This window comes from Thunnus albacares, chromosome 21 (assembly GCF_914725855.1).
Source record: "Thunnus albacares chromosome 21, fThuAlb1.1, whole genome shotgun sequence".
Taxonomy (NCBI): domain Eukaryota; kingdom Metazoa; phylum Chordata; class Actinopteri; order Scombriformes; family Scombridae; genus Thunnus; species Thunnus albacares.
Genome location: NC_058126.1, coordinates 5,598,806 through 5,616,184, shown reverse-complemented (window position 1 = coordinate 5,616,184; position 17,379 = coordinate 5,598,806). Strand labels below are relative to the sequence as shown.

General features: G+C 44.5%; 1 protein-coding gene across 1 annotated transcript in view; it reads left to right on the top strand.

Annotated features, from left to right (window-relative positions):
- Positions 1–920: 920 nt before the first annotated feature.
- LOC122972771 (cadherin-10-like) overlaps positions 921–17,379 on the top strand; it is a 62,325-nt gene continuing 45,866 nt past the window's right edge. Inside the window, exon 1 of the mRNA XM_044340102.1 lies at positions 921–1,144. The gene's annotated coding sequence lies outside the window, so the exon portion shown is untranslated. The remainder of the gene's footprint in view (positions 1,145–17,379) is intronic.

Here is a 17,379-nt window from a genome sequence, read left to right as displayed (position 1 = left end):
ATTTCTTTTATCGAGGTCCAACCGGGTGTATTTGATCATTTGGTGCACATATTACACTTGAACTAGCACAACTTTCAGTAGCAGTAGCATTATTGTAGCACTAGTCATAAAGTAGGTTAGTGGAAACAACAGCATGCAATAGTTGCAGTAGAGTAATATAAGAAGAGTAGAAGTGCAGTAATAGCAGATGCATGGTCATAGCTGCAATAGCATGATTATTAATTTATATAATAAGTTCAAAAACTTCATTTTCATTGTCTAAGAGCTAAACTAAGTTTATTAGTGCTTATCGGATTCAGAAAAGTGGATAAATAAATAAATATATGTTTAAAAAAATCACTAGAAAGTGTCTTGAGTGGTGGAGAAAGTATTATTATTAGCAGAGTAACGACAGTATTGTATAGTAGTAACATGGTGGTATCATAAAACACATGCTAATTTGTCCTGGCTTGGCAGCTGCTGGTGCATTTATCCATTTACTTCATGCAGAGCCATCCAAATTGAATTAGCTATTGTAATCATACATGATCTACGTCTTACAAGGTTTTATAGGAAGCAGCGAGTCTAACTGGAGGCTTTTTTTTTTTTTTTTTACAAAAAAAATAACCATTTATTGATTGATTTAAACCCACATTCAACCTCTGACTTTGCAACTATTAATCAGGGATTATGCTAATGTAAAGAAAGCGCGTGCACACACACACAAAAACATTTAGCTCCTATTATTAAACTTGAACATCCCTTATTGGCAGTTGAAATGCAGCCACACCGGAGCTGTAATCCCCCCATTATTCTATCTTCCTTTTGTTTTTTGTGTGCGCGTGCGCGCGCGCGCGTGTGTGTATGTGTGTGTCTTTTTTTTTTTTTTTTTTTTTTTCCTCCCCTTCCCCTTTTTTTTCCGCCGTGTTCTGCTGGGGACTTGTGAATGGCAGCCAATGGGAGGGTTGAGTCCCCTCAGCCTCTCAGCCTCCTCCCTGACATCCACAGCGAGAAGTGATGCAGCGCGACTGAGACGCGCAGTTGAGGTGGAACAACGGGCAACAAAAAAGCTGCAGTGAACGGATACACTTGGTTCCCGACGTGCGCCTTCACAAGCCTGGAGAGGAGAAAAAAAATATCCTCTTAGAATAAACTTCACTATAAGGTGAGCGAGGCTTTTTTTTTTTTTTTTTTTTGCTTTTACAACTTCTATCCACTGTGGAAAATTGGCACATTTGTGGCACATATTCGCCGCTCGATAAGCGACTAGTTACTTCTTCTGCAGCATTTGTAGCCTATTTTTGAATTGTCCGAGCCGGGTTACTCCGGGTTGCTCACATACTGACCAAAGCGAAATAGTTGTATCGCTTATATAGAGGCTTGATATCCGCTTATATAGATTCTAATGAAATCGCTAGTGGAATCAAAATCTATATAGTCTGTGCGCAGTAGACTAATTAGTGGAATAACTTCGGGCTTTGAATTTAAAATGAGTTGGAATCGGAAGTTATTTTTGTATTCGCGTTGACAGCTTATTCGTTCAACTTATAGCCGGGGTCAATCGATGGCCAAGAGGATTCGTCAACTTTTGTATTCAGTTGAATGTGTGCGTAATTCTCATTCATTTCGCCGATGAACGTCGATGTGGAGAGAGAGAGAGAGAGGGGGAGAGAGAGAGAGAGAGAGAGAGAGAGAGAGAGAGAGACCAGAACGTGTGTGTGTGCCCCTCCTGCTGCACGGAGGTGCACGACGAGTGCTGCCCCGCCGCGCTGAAGTGATGCGAGCAAGGCCTGGGCTTTGAAAAAAAATATATAATAATAATAATAAATAAATAAAAAGCACATTTGCCGTATTTTGTCACGCATGAAACTTGAAGGCCTTTGCAATGCTTGCTTGAATCTACCTGTGAAGCTGATCCCCCCCTCCCTTCCTCCCCCCTTCTTCTCCCCCCTCCCTCCCTCTCTCTTCTTCCACCGATGATCTTGCTGCAGCCAGTGGCAAATCCACGGGATGCGAATCGATGCAGGTGGGACAGCATGCTCTGATAAAGGCGGATGACTGTCTATCTGCGGTTGCCTGCAGTCTCACTGTGATGCTTTTGCTGCCTTTTTTTTTTGTTGTTGTTGTTATTTGCACTAGCTGTTAGAGATCCGTGGAAAGGCCTTGCTTTTGGGAGAGCACTGCTGGAGTTGACTCAAGTTTTTTTTTTTTTTTTTTTTTTATCAAACATGTCCTCCAGCTTTATTGACAACAAGATGATATCAGTTATGTGCCTGTGAATATTTAATGGGGTTTTTGCTGAATAATACAGGCCGGGTTATAAAAAGAATGACTTCTTTGCTCAGAAGTTGCAGGTATTGACAGAGAGAGGTGTAGTGAGACTAATAGGCGTGTGCAATACTGAAAATTGAATTTAGTGCTTGAGAAAGTTTGACTGTCCTTTCTGTTGCCTTGCAGATTGCTCCATGTAAGTTTTTTTTTTTGCTCTGGCTCAATGTAAGCCTCAGTTAATATGCTAGAAGGCGGCCAAGAAGTTGTTTGGGGGAGTTGTCAAACTACCCGGGGGAATATTCTGCAATAATCACTCCTCTGCACACACACACTTTCTAAATTACAAACAGGGATGTGCGCTTATCTTATCAGGGAAGATTGGGCAAAGATGTCGGCTCTGGAAAAAAAGTACATTTACATTTGTAACAAGAGCAGGGTTAACTTCACTGCCTCTCCTTCTTTTTCTTTTCTATATTTCAACGACTTCCTGCTTGTTTTTATAAGGTAGAGAGCAGCAGCAGCAGCTTGGTGAAAGGAGATTGTCTGAACCAGAACAGGTTTTTGTGGTCCAGGTTTTTCATATGCTGGTTTGAAGTTCAGAGATGAAAGGGACAGAGTAGAATCTGTGGCTGATCAAAGTCATACAGAAAACACGGCAGGTACTGAATATTTAAAGGCCCTGCAAATAGAGTTGCTCTGCGTGTGTGCATGCATGTGTGTGTGTGTGGTAACATACAGCGTGGTGTATATATATGTGTTTACGGTCCGGACTGTGCGAGCGCTTTTGTATGAAGATGTTAAAAGGAATATTGCAGAACTGATTTGACAGGCAGGGGAATAGACGCATCAGAGCCATCTGCATTTTTTAAACCAGAGCTCAGATTACAAAAGACAGTCCCTCACATTTCATCTTTCTCTTCCCCCCCCCCCCCCCCCCCCACCCCAAAAAAATATCCAAATATCCTCACTCCGCGGGTCATGTGCGGCAGCTTAAGGGATATTCCAAAAAAGCTGGAGAAGCTCTATCTGCCGGCCGGCCGGCTCCAGCCTGTCCCTGTGAGAGGTGACGTCACAGGATGGTGGGTTTACCCGACGGCCAGACGATGATGACCGGTGACCCAAGTTGATTACATTATTTGTGCTCCAGATGGGCAGCATCATTGTGATGTGTCCTGCTCATAATATTGAACGTTTCTAGTCCTCTCTTCAGCGGCATCTGGAGCTAATAAAATCATGTCCCAGTGGCTGCTGTCTCTGCTAAAGCGTACTCTCCCCCCCCCTATGGGAATGTCTACGGCCTTCTTTCCTTTTCTGTGTATGTGTGTGTGTGTGTGTGTAGATACTTGTGGACATTTGTTGAGCCCGCATGTGCAGCGTGTGGCTCTTCCGCGTGTGCTTCGCTTACCAAACATTTGAAGTCAGCGGCTTCGGAGAGCACCTCCGGGGCATTGTAGTTCACTAGACGCACCTTGATTGTTTGACTGCATTAGTCACGGTCTGTATGATGTGATAATAAATCATGACGTTGTTTGTACAGCGTGTGCTCCGGGATTCCTCCTAAGATTTTCTTGTGCCAAATATTTATCTGGGAGTTGCTGCTTTCAGTGCCAACCCAACTGGGTTTTTTTTTTTCCTTTTCTTTTCTTTTCTATCTCCAAAACAATGCCCCCTGGTGTACAGGACAGACTCGCTTAGCTGTTTCACCAAGGAATGAGCAGATTTGACTTTTCTCCCCCAACACCATGACGCTGTTGTCTTTTATTTCTTGAGGCTTGTTTTGACTGTTGGAGCTCCTGCAGGCAGACTGGCAACTGCTCCTCACTGTTGAGACAGATTGCCTTCAGGGACACCTATTTACGGAGCAGTCAGAATCGTAATTGCACAACAAAAAAAAAAAAAAACCCCAAAATAAGCCACGACGTATTTTCTCGCCCGCCGACGCTCTGACGTCTGTTTGGAGTTAAATCTATCGGCGGGGGCTGGCGTCACCTTCCCTCTGAAGGTCAACCAGAGTTCTAGATTGAATTTGCTATGACTAAAACAAAAAAAGACGTTAGAATTAGACAAGATACAGTTAAGCCAAAAGGCTGTTTCTCGACAGGTTTCACCAAAAGGGATTTTAAAGCTGGACGGTGGCCAGGAGAGTAGAACGGTATACTGTAGAGTCTGCCTAAATCCTCCCCCAAAAAAAGGGCCTATTTTACTCTGTGTGTGCTGAGAAGATAAATACACATGGATCAGACAGTTTACACCTCACTTAACAATGGGTAATTATCTCTCCCTGCTTTGTGCAGGAGAACACCAATTACACAGAAATATACTCATAAATCTATTTTCAAAAGCGGTTAGACGGAGATATGGTGTGTGTGTGTGTGTGCGGCGTGTGTGTGTGTGTACAGTGCTGGATAAAGCTGATAGTATACAGTGCATGGCTTAAGAACTGGTGATAAGAGAAGAGTCCAGCTTTATACAGTATGGCACACTAGGACGGATGTGACTATGAAATCACTTAGATTCATGTCTTTGGGGTGGGAGACAGAGTAAATTGCTGCCAATGTTGAATAATGCAGTCTGCCAACAGCTTTTTTTTTTCTCCCTCTTCCCTCTTCTCAAACTGTGGCTTGGCTCCACAGCTTTTCTAATTATGAAGTGGCTGAGAGATAGCTTCACAACTCCGATACTGTGGTGGTGTCGAGCGGAAGCTGGCTGAATAGCAATCTAACTGAATTACCAACAAAGCCTGACAGACTCGCGGAGTTTAGTGAACATATTTGCAAAAGTAACATACCCACCTACCTATTCAGTCACGAAATGCAGACGCATAGACACGGATGCACAGACGCAGAGCGACACACATTTTGAAGTAGGCACACTCAAGTACACACACACACACAGAGGCAGGCACAAATGCAAGCAAACAAACACAGTACAAAGAAGGAAGGTGTAGAGTTCTCCGCACGCTTCTCAGCACAATTTAACAAGATATATTAGTCACCCAGGAGGCAGCAGAAAGCCAGGCATCCACAGTGTGCAGCAGACTGCAGTCTGACAGTGGGAGATAGTGATTTACAACAAAGCCCTGTAGACCATGGCACAATTTCAGAGTTGCGGAAATGACACTGGTAAAGCAGGGGCATGAAAGTCTATCCACCAGCCACGTCTCATTTCTTACACCATTTGCCCCGGGAAGGGGAGGGTGTAGAAGGAAGGGGCAGATGACAAATCCAGTATTGTAGCTACCACACAATGCCGAGTTTAGCCTGAGAGTTGAATTCTTTTTTTTTTTTGGGGTGTCATCTAAAATATGAGCAAAAAAACTAGAAGGAAGCCACCTTCAAGGACGGCAAACATTCCTCCTTTCTTAAATTCGAGGTGAAATCGATTTCTTGACCCTGCGAGCGTAGCGTTAGGCTTTGGATTGGATTTGGAATTAAATCTCTATATCCAATATGTGTGGGGAGAAAACAATAATCATCTAATAGTGAAAATCACAGATCCAGATCACTATCAAAATCTAATCAACTGTTCCGTAGCTTGAGGACAATCTCTCCGCCAAATTTCATGGAAATTTGTTCATGAGTTTTTCAGACACCCTGCCGGCGCACAGATTAACTAACAGGGGTGAAAATGTAACTTCCTTGGCAGAGGTACAAATGTACCCACTGATTTAAGTTTCCCAATTAAGAAAGTCATTCATCAAAAATTAGATCTTGTCAAAATTACATCTTGGGAGCATCTCGCCTTCGTAGTTTTTATAGGGAAGTGTCAAACTTTAACCCGTTCAGATCCCACAACCGTTCTAATGATGATGTCATCTGACTCCACCCACATGCACAGACTTATTTGATTGGATGTAGGGGTTGGCGATATGGCAAAAATATCATATCACGATTTTTTAGCTTATCATGATTCTTTTTCATGTTGGTTTTTAAGACTGTTTTGCAAGTTACTGAACAGTACTCAAGATACAAGATTAGGCTAACAGGTAGTAGTCGGTGTTACTGGTGTTACATGGTGTTGGGGTATACACCTATTACATTACATACAAAACCGTTGTTTTGCTTTTTATAGAAATAAAACCCATTTAGTTCATTTTTGCGTATCAGTGCCCATGTTCATCAAATAAAAAAACTCTAATTTGTAAAGTATTAAGTGTGTTATCAGTACTTACTCAGGCAGCGGACGCTACAGTTATAAACCGAAAGAGTCGCAGCACAGAGTAGCAGAGCGAGACGTCTGTCCTCCCTCCTGCACTCTGCTGTAAACACACAGAGCTGTTAGTGAGCAGCTGCTCTCATGTCTCCCCAGGTTTCGGTGTTTGTTTTCAGCAGAAACTCTCCCATTCTCTGCCTGCTCAGCCTGCTCTCTGCGTGTCTCTCTCCGGATAGCAGACGGGTCGCTCCAGTTCTGGGTCGAAGCGGTGGTCATCCTCTGGCTCGTCCCCGTGTCTATGTGCACCACAGCCCGGCTGTACACGACCCGCTGGCAGCAGCCTGAAGCCGGCCGTCGCTAACTCTTAGACTAACTAAGACTAAGACTAGATCCCTAACACTAAGTTAGGCATTTAAACTAAAAATCTAACGTTAAAGATCAAAGTAAGCGCTCTACAGATATTGAACGTCAACAAGGAATATCTCATCTTGTGTAATGTCTGGTGTTATCATAACACTGGTGTTGCCACAAGTTTATTAATAGGTGGGGACATACATACATATACATGTATATAATGCATCCTATTGATTATTTACAACCCAATGAACTGAACAAACCACTCTGGACTGACCCCTTATTATTTTGTCAATATATTAAATAATAAAAAATAAATATGCAATGTGTTCACAGCATCACTTTATGCATTGATATGAGTTAACTGTTCATGAAAAATTTTGTTCTTGAAAAAAGTCTTTTTTTTGTCATTTTTACTACTAGGGGGTTTCTCACGTTAACATTCTCCGTCCATTGGAATGGACAAAAAAAAATGACACATGATAAAGCATTTTAATCCATTTTTATTGATTGCCAATGATTGATGAGTGCATTTAGAGTAGAAATCCACCATTAAAGTATTTTTTGGTGTTTGGAACATAATGGGGTTCTGAACAAGTTAAGATATCTGTTCTCTAACTAGTATAAAAAGAAACTTTAAAAAAATATGGAATTTAATTAAACTTATGTGACAAAATATGCTATAGTAAGAAAAATTTGTCTTGTGACTTTCTTCCTCCAACCCTAAAAAAATTAAATATTGTTATTTTATAAAAAAAAAAAAAGATATTTAAATGTTCCTAATCTCATCATCTGCTACTCTGGTGCTCTGGTGCTACAGGAAAGAAAAAAAAAACAACCCGCCTGGAGGTAATGCCTTGTATGATGTGTGTGTTTCAGCCCTGCCTTGAGGTAGTTGGTGCAGGAGGAAGAATGTGAGTGAGTGCAGCAGACAGATCATGTCCGCAGGTCCTGCCTTTCCCCTCTAGTTGGATTCCTGTCTGTGCAAAGCCCAGAGGCTTAACTCTGGCTGCAGTAAGTGGACGGAGGAACGCTAAACACTGTCTGGGGGAAGGCTGCTCAACATGACAGCCAGTTAATAAGTCTATGGAAGACGAGCAAGTGCATGAAGGAGTGGAGGAGGTGGGGTGGATGGGGGTCAACATTGTCTGTCTGACTTTTGAGACTTTTGTAAAAGCGGAGGGATAGGAAAGAGGAGGATTGGTCATGAAGGGGTGGGGGGGGGGGGATAATATTGACTGTCTGAAGACGAGAGGGTAATAGGAGATCAGAGAGTCCAGCCACAGGACAAGGAGCATTAGCGCCTGACTGGAGTACAATGAAGACAGTGAAAGAAAAGGGGGTCGGCTGGTGGATAAAAGAAGGGAAGATTTTAAAAGAGTGTTATGCTTGTTCCAAGTAGAGAGAGAGGTATGGCGAGAGAAGATGATAATGATGCTTACTTTACTCCTGCAAGGCAGCCGCAGTGAGAGCTGTCAGCTTCAGGCAACGCTGGCTGGTGGAACGCAGTTGGGATGCCACTTGGTATGTTAACCCCCCAGTCACTGCTGACAGTATGTGATAGATTGTGGGTGTGTAATTACACATGTGTGTATGTGTTTGTTTGGGGACGGTGGAGGTGAGGCTGTTTGTGGGGCCCTTTTGTGCGTGCATGTGCATATTGAGGTGTGTGACTTTTAGTGTGTCAATTTTTCTTGGCAGCACTGAAAGCAGAGTGATGTGATTTTCCTCTCTAACAGCCTCCAGGAGTAATGATCCAGGTTATTGCAGATGACGTGTAACACCTCAACATTGCGGGCTATGCTACTGCAAAAAACCCTGTCCCTCATAGGTGAGGCTTCAGGGGGGGGGGGGGGACTGTTGTCTTGGTGGCAGCGCTGTGTGCACAATTCCTCCGTCTCCCAAATCTGTCACCTTCAGATGGGCCCCTCCTTCTGAGGATAATGGTCTCCTGTCTATGTTGTGAATGATATCTGGACTCCATTGTGCGCCTGTTTTCCTCCGCTGCGCTATTGTCCTGCAGAATGCCTTTGTGAGTTTTTTCTTTTCATTTTTTTTTTTTTTTTTCCGCAGAGGTACAATGTGCAAGCTGTATTCTGAGGTTCTGTAAATGAACAGGCAAACACATCAGCAAAGGTCCTATTTACTTTCAATCCCCGGAGTGAAAAAGAGAGGTTTCTGCCATTGTTCTGCTACCTCTCAAAACATTAGGATGGTTCATTGTGAACGAGAGAAATAGAAAGACCTCCATACAAACTACCTGCCGAATCAAAGCGCACGTACCGTTCCGGGGCCGTATATTCCTCTGGGAAGGACGCAATACAAGCTTTCTGCAGCACCATGGGACATGCAGTAATAACAGCGCGCTACTGTATTGGGCTGAATAATACCCAGGGCATCTTTCAGACAGGAGGGGAAACCTGTCCCCTTTGAGAAAAGGTCATTCTTTGAGACCTCCAACAGCTGAACACTGTGCTTTGACATGAATAACTGACAAATGGATGTGTACGGGTCTCAAAGGCCTCGAACTACTGTTTGACGCCGCCGTCCGTCAAAGAAAAATGGGACAGGACCTGCCAGCGGACCTTCAAGTTGGCGGAGAAGGCGGCCTCAGCGTCCACCCCTGTGCTAGAGGAGCTGCAAGCACTCTGCAATAATTGAGTTTGATCTAATGAAGGCAATGCCAAACTTGCGTTATTGTTTGCCTGAGGACAATGTAAGAGAGTTGAATTTGTTGTTCAGAAAGATGCCGGGGGAATTTCTTTGAAATGGAAAAATTGCATTAAACATTCCATTTGTATTAATTATATTGTGCCTCTCATTAACATTGGCCCTCTTAGCAGCAGCAGCAGAGCTGCCGGTGGTATTGAGCTTAAAGCAGCACTCTAAGCAATAATATTAGAGGCAACCATCCATGCCTGAGGCACACTGAAACTGCCTGTGATGTCACTGAATGAATGAATATAGCTTTATTCTGAAGCATTGTGTCTAGACCTTTGGTCCTACGAGACATCAGTCACTCAAGTTACTCACCACTAGATTCAATTAATCATAGCCTTAATTCAATCCGATGGTCGGGCCTCCCAGCTGTAAGCCTCTAAGTGGGTTTTAAGAGAGCTGGAGTCTGCTGGTGTATGGTCCTCCATGCAGGAGCTGAAAGGACTGACTGTCTGGCAGGGATTTAGTGACACTCCAGAGGTCAAGGGTTAGACTCACAGAGGCAGGTGGAGTGGTTACTTAGGGTTCTGACATACGCAAATGTGCAGACACAAATATGTAAGCACACACTCGTGCATTTGAGCAAAAAAACGGATCTGTACATTCAGCTACCCACTCATCAGCCTCCCACACAAACACAAGAAAGCAAACGGATGTATGTGTGTGTGTGTGTATGCGTGGACACACACACACACACACACAGAGAATACAATGTCAGGACTCGACCTACAGTAGCAGAAGCAGACACTTGTGAAATGCAGTGTGGATCTCAGTCTCATAAATAATGGACGTTGGTGAAGCATCTGTCAACTTTTCTGTCAACCCTGTTCCAGATGGGAGTCAGACAGGCCAGGCCGGAGCAGCGTGTTACATACACATAACAAACCTCCATCCAGTGTGTCTCATGCACCCGCGCCCTGTTTATATCAGCGCACTGACACACGAGCTCACCTACATGCCTCATCCTATCTGCTGATTTATTAGGTCTTGCACCTGGCTTCCTCAACTATTTCTTCTTAGACCTGCTAGCCACACACATACACACACACACACACATGGACCCAAATTCAATCATTGCAAGAAAAAAAAAGAGCAAGTCCTCCTCTTGGTTCAATAAATAAAAGTACAAAAATACATTCTGTCTTCTATCTAAATACACCCATGTTCCCCCCAACAGCTTGTAGAGTAAACGCATCAGTAGCACCTCCTCAGTTTGTGGTAGGGGAGGCAGTAAACACACACCTCCAGCGCCCTACGTGTTTGTTGACTTAAATATGGCATTGCTCACTTTAACGTTAAACACTCTCTGTGAGTTCCTTCCCCGACATAGCCGCAGAGCTTTGAGCTCAGTAACCCATACTTCTTTGGCATAGAGCTCAGAGAAATCTGAACTAGATGCCAAGCTCCGGGTTTGTGCGCTGGACCAAATTTCGTCAGTGGCTTGGTTTTTCTGTCTTGCTTCCCTTCCCCCCCCACTCACCCACCTCCACCCCCCCCATCCCTTGGCAGCTGGGTGGTAGGATGAGTGGGTTGGGTGCTGCCGGGTGGCGGTTACTGTACGGTTGCTTTATGGACTAAAGCACTGTCTTCCCGGCCTTGTCGTAATAGAGGATTCAGCTCATAAAGCAGCATCATGATTTGCAATAAGCAGAGTTAGGGGAGAGTAATGAAGGTGTAAATCAACTGAGCCATTCTTTTTTTTTTCTTCTTCTTCTTCTTCTTCTTTTAATCTGACGTTGGCAGTCTCTCCCTCTCTCTCCTTTTCTGTTCTGTCCCTGCTCCCTCCTCCTCCTCCTCCTCCTCCTCCTCCTCCTCCTCTCCTTCTTCCCCTCTTTTCTCTTTCCCTTTGCAGTAATGGAAAGCCTGGCACTCTGTAATAAAGCAGAGTGAGCAGCAGTATTAGTAAACAGTCTCTGCAATCATTCAGCCAAGTCCAACTCCTTTATTTTGTGTGTGTGTGTGTGTGTGTGTGTGTGTGTGTGTGTGTGCAAGGTATTTCATACCCCCGGTATGGTGTTAGGGTTGTGGGCGTGGGGGCTAATGAATGAGGATGGAATGAGGAGTATTTAATTCCAGTCTGGGAGACGGAGAGGCAGGGACTATTTGTCGGGCCTCTTCATAAGAACGCCTTTGTTTTCATTTTTTCACAGAGGTTCTGAACAAAAAAGCCTTCTTTTTTTTTTTTTTTCAATGGGCAGCGTTGGGAATGTAGATGCAAATTTGCTGCATACAAGCTTTGCAAAGAGGAACAGGACCACACAGCTATCAGCAGGGCACCAGGGGTCTGCCTCACATCGCTGCCCTTTTTCCTAAATAAAGACGTCATCAGAATTTTGAAATGGGAGTAGCGAGTTGGATTGGAAGCAATCATCAAAAGAGAGGCTCCAATACTCCTGAGTTAAAATGCCTGGCCGGGAATCATGTTAAAATTTCCATTCCTCGCTCCAAATCGATCGTATGGGTCCCTGCTCTCCAATATCCATGGTCACCTTTGCTATAAAGTAGGGTATTACTTCTTTAATGCAGTGGGGTTTCATTCTGTGACCAGTGAGGAGAGGAAGGAAAAGAAATGTATCTGGTGACCTCAAACACAAAGAAATGATGGCTGAGGATAATGAAAGAAAGTGGCCTGAATTTTCAATACATATATATATATATCGGTTTGCCAGTTCATGAGCAAGATTAGTTGCTTGAAGTCCGCCCATGACATTGGGTTGAATTATTTTCCTCGTCTGCCTGTTTAACTCCAGGTAGCCTCAGTGGACACGTTAATGCAGTATTGATTGTTTATCTGTAATAACACCATGCTGCTGCCGCGCTGGTGACAACAGGGAGGAGGGAGGAGGCAGGAGAGGGTTCAGGGGGAGAGAGGGGAGGGTGCCGCGGGTGGTAAGGTGGTGATAGATAACGCGCTATACCCTCTTTTTGACTGGTGGCTGGCGATTGTGAATATCGGGGTAAAAAAAAAAAAAACGAGGTGGCTGAACATATCCTATCTGGCAATAGTCCAGGTGTGAAATGGGAAATAGAAACTGAGGTGAAAACGTCAGTGCAATGTGGCCTCTGCTCGATAAGGCTGTCTCCTGTCTCCGAATAATTCAATCGCCCGCCCCGACCCGTTCTGGTAACTTCCCGATGCCAGCGCCGGCGTCCACCTACTCTCCCTCTGCCCCTGGGCCCGGAGCCCATATGGCCAGCTACAGTGTCTCTCCGTGACCTATGGCCGGGCCTGTTGTTCAGCCAACCCCCCCGAGGAGCTTGGTAATTACAAATAAGCTGGAAGTCACACCAGCCACCAGAAAAGGTGAGTGTGATTAAAGATGTGTGTACAGCAAAGTTCAAGGGGTGCTCCACCGGCGTGCCAGCATATTGAATCGTGTGTCCGGACGGTGCTCCGGGAATCAAATGCTAACTCGGATCAATCAAGCATCTTTGTTCATTAGAGTCGTCCTGTTCCCAGGAGTGGCAATAAAAAAAGAAACCCATCGCGGCGCTCATTTCAATGATGAGGCCACTGTCCCTCAGGAATAACTAGCCGAGGTAAATAAACATGAGTCACAGTTAAGGTCAGAGGAGATCAAGTCTGTCTGTTGTTCAAGCTCAGAGGAGGCCTGAATCCCCTTTTTGATGTGATTGGCTGAACCGAACCCTTATTTTAGCAGCGATACTGTAAAAAATCTATTCAAAGAAACATACCACGACAAATGAAAAGCCAGCAAATATCCCCCCTTTTCATTTCTGGAGGAGCGCCACAAAGAAAATATGTATTTATACAGAGCATTTGAATTCAGATGTCACCACAAATTGTGTGCCTTATTCTTGAATGGTATTCACACAATTCGCATTATTTTTGTTTTTTTTTTTTTTATCCCGAGCCCGGGCTGATATCCCCGGCAGAAGTCCTGCCTGTGACAAATGGCTTTCTTAACACCCGAATGCCTCAGTAGTTTTAGTCGGGTGCAGTGTAAGAGACTTTTGTCCAATTTAAGAACAGTCAAAAACAAGCCAGAGTATCGGCGCGCATCTCTAACTTACGAGTGCGTGTGAAGCCTCCGCTATTAATAATGTAAAAACAAGGAGCTCCTAACTGTCGCTGTGTTATTTTATGGTGGGCTTCTAGGAAAGGTCATTACTCTTAGTCGAGAGGGGGGGGGGGGGGGGGGGGGAACACATTTCCTCTGTGCGGCTTTTTATTAGGGCCATATTTTAGGTGTGTGATGTCTTTGTTTTAGCTCCATGTATTATTTAGTGTTGTGTGACAATTGTGTTTGTAGCCATCTTGCTGCTGACCCGCTGTTACAGTCGATATACGCCTGGATGGAAATGTGCTTCCACGTCGTTCCCTCTCATGTAATTGTCACAACGGGGAGGCTGAGACAAACGTGGGAACACAGCTCCTTCACTGATTTTCAATTCACTGCGCCAAGTTTGACCTTTGTGTAGTCCAATCAATGCATCTGCTCCCAGAGACGCACTATTCATTTAAAAGCAACGACTGCCGCATGATCTAATATAATGGTAGGGCGATATTATTAAGCGGTAAACAACATTATTGATATATAAATAACAGCTTTTAATTACCAGATTTATTATGAGTATTATTCCTACATTGATGCAGCTCTGGCCTTTTGGCTCCAGACTGTGCGAGGCTAAACGTACAGAAAAAACAGACTCTTGTGCTCGACTGCACATGGCACAAACAAACACTCGGGAGGGCAAACACTGATTTGCATAGAGACGGAGGCTCCCATAACCACCAGTGTATTACCACAAAGGCCACAGTGGGGAAAGCAGGAAGCCAGCAGACCCCTCCATTGAGCCTCCTCCATCCTCCCCCCCCCCCCCTCCCCCACCACTTCTGCCATTGTCAGTCCCTCAGAAAGAGAGCTGCTGTGTCAGACCACAAGGCTGCTGGTGACAAAACATGTGCTCTGGTGAACACACAGGAAAAAGCAAACAACCGAGCACGTCTCACCCGCTAACGTGTCACCGGATGAAGGCCATTAAGCTATTATTCCTTTGCTCTTTATGTGCGAGGATGTCTCGTGCCCATTTGTTCTGCCGCGGAGCAAGGATGACCACATCTGTTTGCCACCAGGGTACTAGGCGTTATTAATCTTCGCGAGAGGACATTTAGCGAAATCAAACCTCCATTTATTAGCCCCTAGCGCAGGATTGGAGAACTGGCGAGGGGAGATAATGACTTTAAGCTCCCATTTAGTCAATTAATTCGGAGAAGTGGAATCAGAAACTGTTCACTAAAAAGTGAGTGTCTGTTGTTTATGATGGCACAGTTCAAAACCATATTTCAGGGCTGAAAGTCACTATTTGGCACTAGAGCTGGGACAAAACGACGCTGCCCTAATACACTAAGTAAATCCGTAGTGAATTCAGAGAGGATTCTCTCTTCAACCTCCCAGTTGCTTGATGGTAAACACAGCCAGAAACACTGGTGCAAGTTCATAGAAAAAAAAAACCCATCTTTGTTTTTGTCAAAGTGACAACAGGGAGAAAAGAAAAGGCAGCAAGCTGAGAGACAGAGCAGTGTGTGGAGAGCTGGCAACCCGCAATTTAGTCCAGACTGTGGAGACATAAAATCAAGTACACTAGAGGAAGGGTTACTTCAGGAGCCCTCTGTGGGTTCTAAACTGGGCCACTCCGACGACGGTTGTGAGAGCTTCGGACTGAGTGATGCGAGCTCTGCTGAATGATGGCATGGTGGAAAGAACTAGAAAACAGGGAAAATAAGGGGGGGGGGGGGCTCTCATTGACTTGGCCCAGATTGTATGATTTATATGGGTTATTTGGTATGCATTTGGGCAGCGAGGCAAGGTAATGTGTTTGCAGTGAGCTCTGGAGTGGCGCATCGGGATGAATGCTGTGGGCACACCGCTGCGTCTGACAGGGATGGTATGAGCTAATTTGTTTGGATTACTGTCATTCAGTCAAAAGCACATTCATGTATGATCAGGAAAGTTTTTCATACCAAAGCACCCATGTGTCCTTTTTTTTTTTGTGAAGAAAGAGCTGTCACCTAAAATTTATATCACAATGTTCCTGAAATAAAGGGCCTGTGATATGTTAGTAATTTGTGGATAAACATCCAGAAACAGCCTGATGATATTGGTAAATTGGTATCACATCTTGGAAGGAAACTTAATGTGCTATTTAGAAGCAGAAAGGGGACTTAGAGAACCGTTAACTAAATCTTTGCGGTATTCCAGCGTTGCAGGTTGAATCCTAATATCGACTAGAGGACTCTGGTGTTTTGCTCTACAGTGTCTGACATTCAGTCAGGAATTCCAGTTCATCTCTGCATTCCAATTTGACCGGGGGATTTTCAGCTGTTTATTCGCCAACATTTTATGATGATGATTTTGCCCTCCTCAATCCGTAGATTTTTTTTTATATATATATATATATATATATTTTCTTTTGTGGTAATATCCTCCATCTGTCTGAAATCTCCTTTTAGTGATCAATTTCCTTGCCTTAATCTGTGAGGCGTGTGCATCTGTATGTCAGATTGGAGTGAGGGGGGGGGGGGGGGGGGGGTGAAGTTATTTTCAAGACAATGCGGCACTGTGTCTAGACGGTGTTTCTCAGCTAAACAAAAGATCGATATATATTGACAGGATTCTGGGGGAATTTTTTTTTTTTTTTTTTCCTTGTTTGGTCGCATCTGTATCCACGTTGCTGCAAGGACAAGGGACACATGAGGCTTGTTTTTCTACATTTTAGGGGAGCAAAAGTTCATCCAGCTACCCAGTTTTTGATCTTTTGCCATTGGGAAATCTGTTGTGAACCAGTAACCCACATGGGCGATAAGACAAATGGAGAACCCTAGATTTGGGTCGAGTTTGGTTTCCCAAATTTAGCTGTAAAATTTCAACAGCGAGCAGCATAACATGGGTTGTGAATGACACCTTGTCTGAGTCTGAGTCCTCTTAACAAACCGAGTCCAAGAGGGAGCCAGGAGGGAGGGTGGAAGGGGCGAGCGAGGAGGCCAGAGACAGAAAAGATGGTGGAACAACCTGCTGCTGACACCTCCACACATTAACAGCCTTTAAGGGCCTCCTCTGTGGATTGTAACATGACCATGTTACCTGTGGCACCAGTGCCCAACCTTCCTCCCTCTCCCCCCCCCCCTCCTTCCCTCATCCCTTCTCCTCTCCCTTGCTCACCCCCCTTGGCTGACATTCTCCTCTCTCACTTTTAATTGCACCCCCGGGGCTCTTTCTGGGTTGCTGTGGAAGTCTTCGGCTCAACGGGCGCGATAGGGTGCTTTGCCGTGTCGCTCATATCTCTCGTTAGGGGGAGAAAAAAAAAAAAACAGGAAGAGAAGGTGGGAGAGGTAGAAGAAGGTAAGGAGGAGAGAAGAAAAGAGGAGATGAGAAAGCCTACTCGGAGAGGTCACTCCCAAGTCTAGATTAGGCTAAAATGCCACCCAGGCCCATTGTGTTCAACAGCACATGTGCACTGGGAAGGCCATTAGCTGGCCAGATCCAATATTTATTGACAAATGCATTTGTGTAACTTGCTGTGTCCCTGTCTCTATCCTCATGGTCCTGCATTTGATAAAAACCAATAGATACATTTAATAGCTAATTGTTGTGATTCAAAATGTTATCCCAGGCAATTCTTTGAGCGTAGAATCACGGGGCATTCGAAAATTGGCAGCAGACACATTAATCTTTCTTAACCAGCACCCAAACACAATGCACCAAGTCTTATTGCTCTATGGCAACTCCGCACAATCTGTGACAGGCAATTTAAAGCAATTTACTTTTTTCATTTTTTCATCAAGCATTTTTTTTTTTAATGCAATTAAATGGCACATGATATGAAGCGAGGACGGGGCAGGCGAGAGAGCGAGACAAAGAGGGAGTGAGTGTGTGTAAGGAG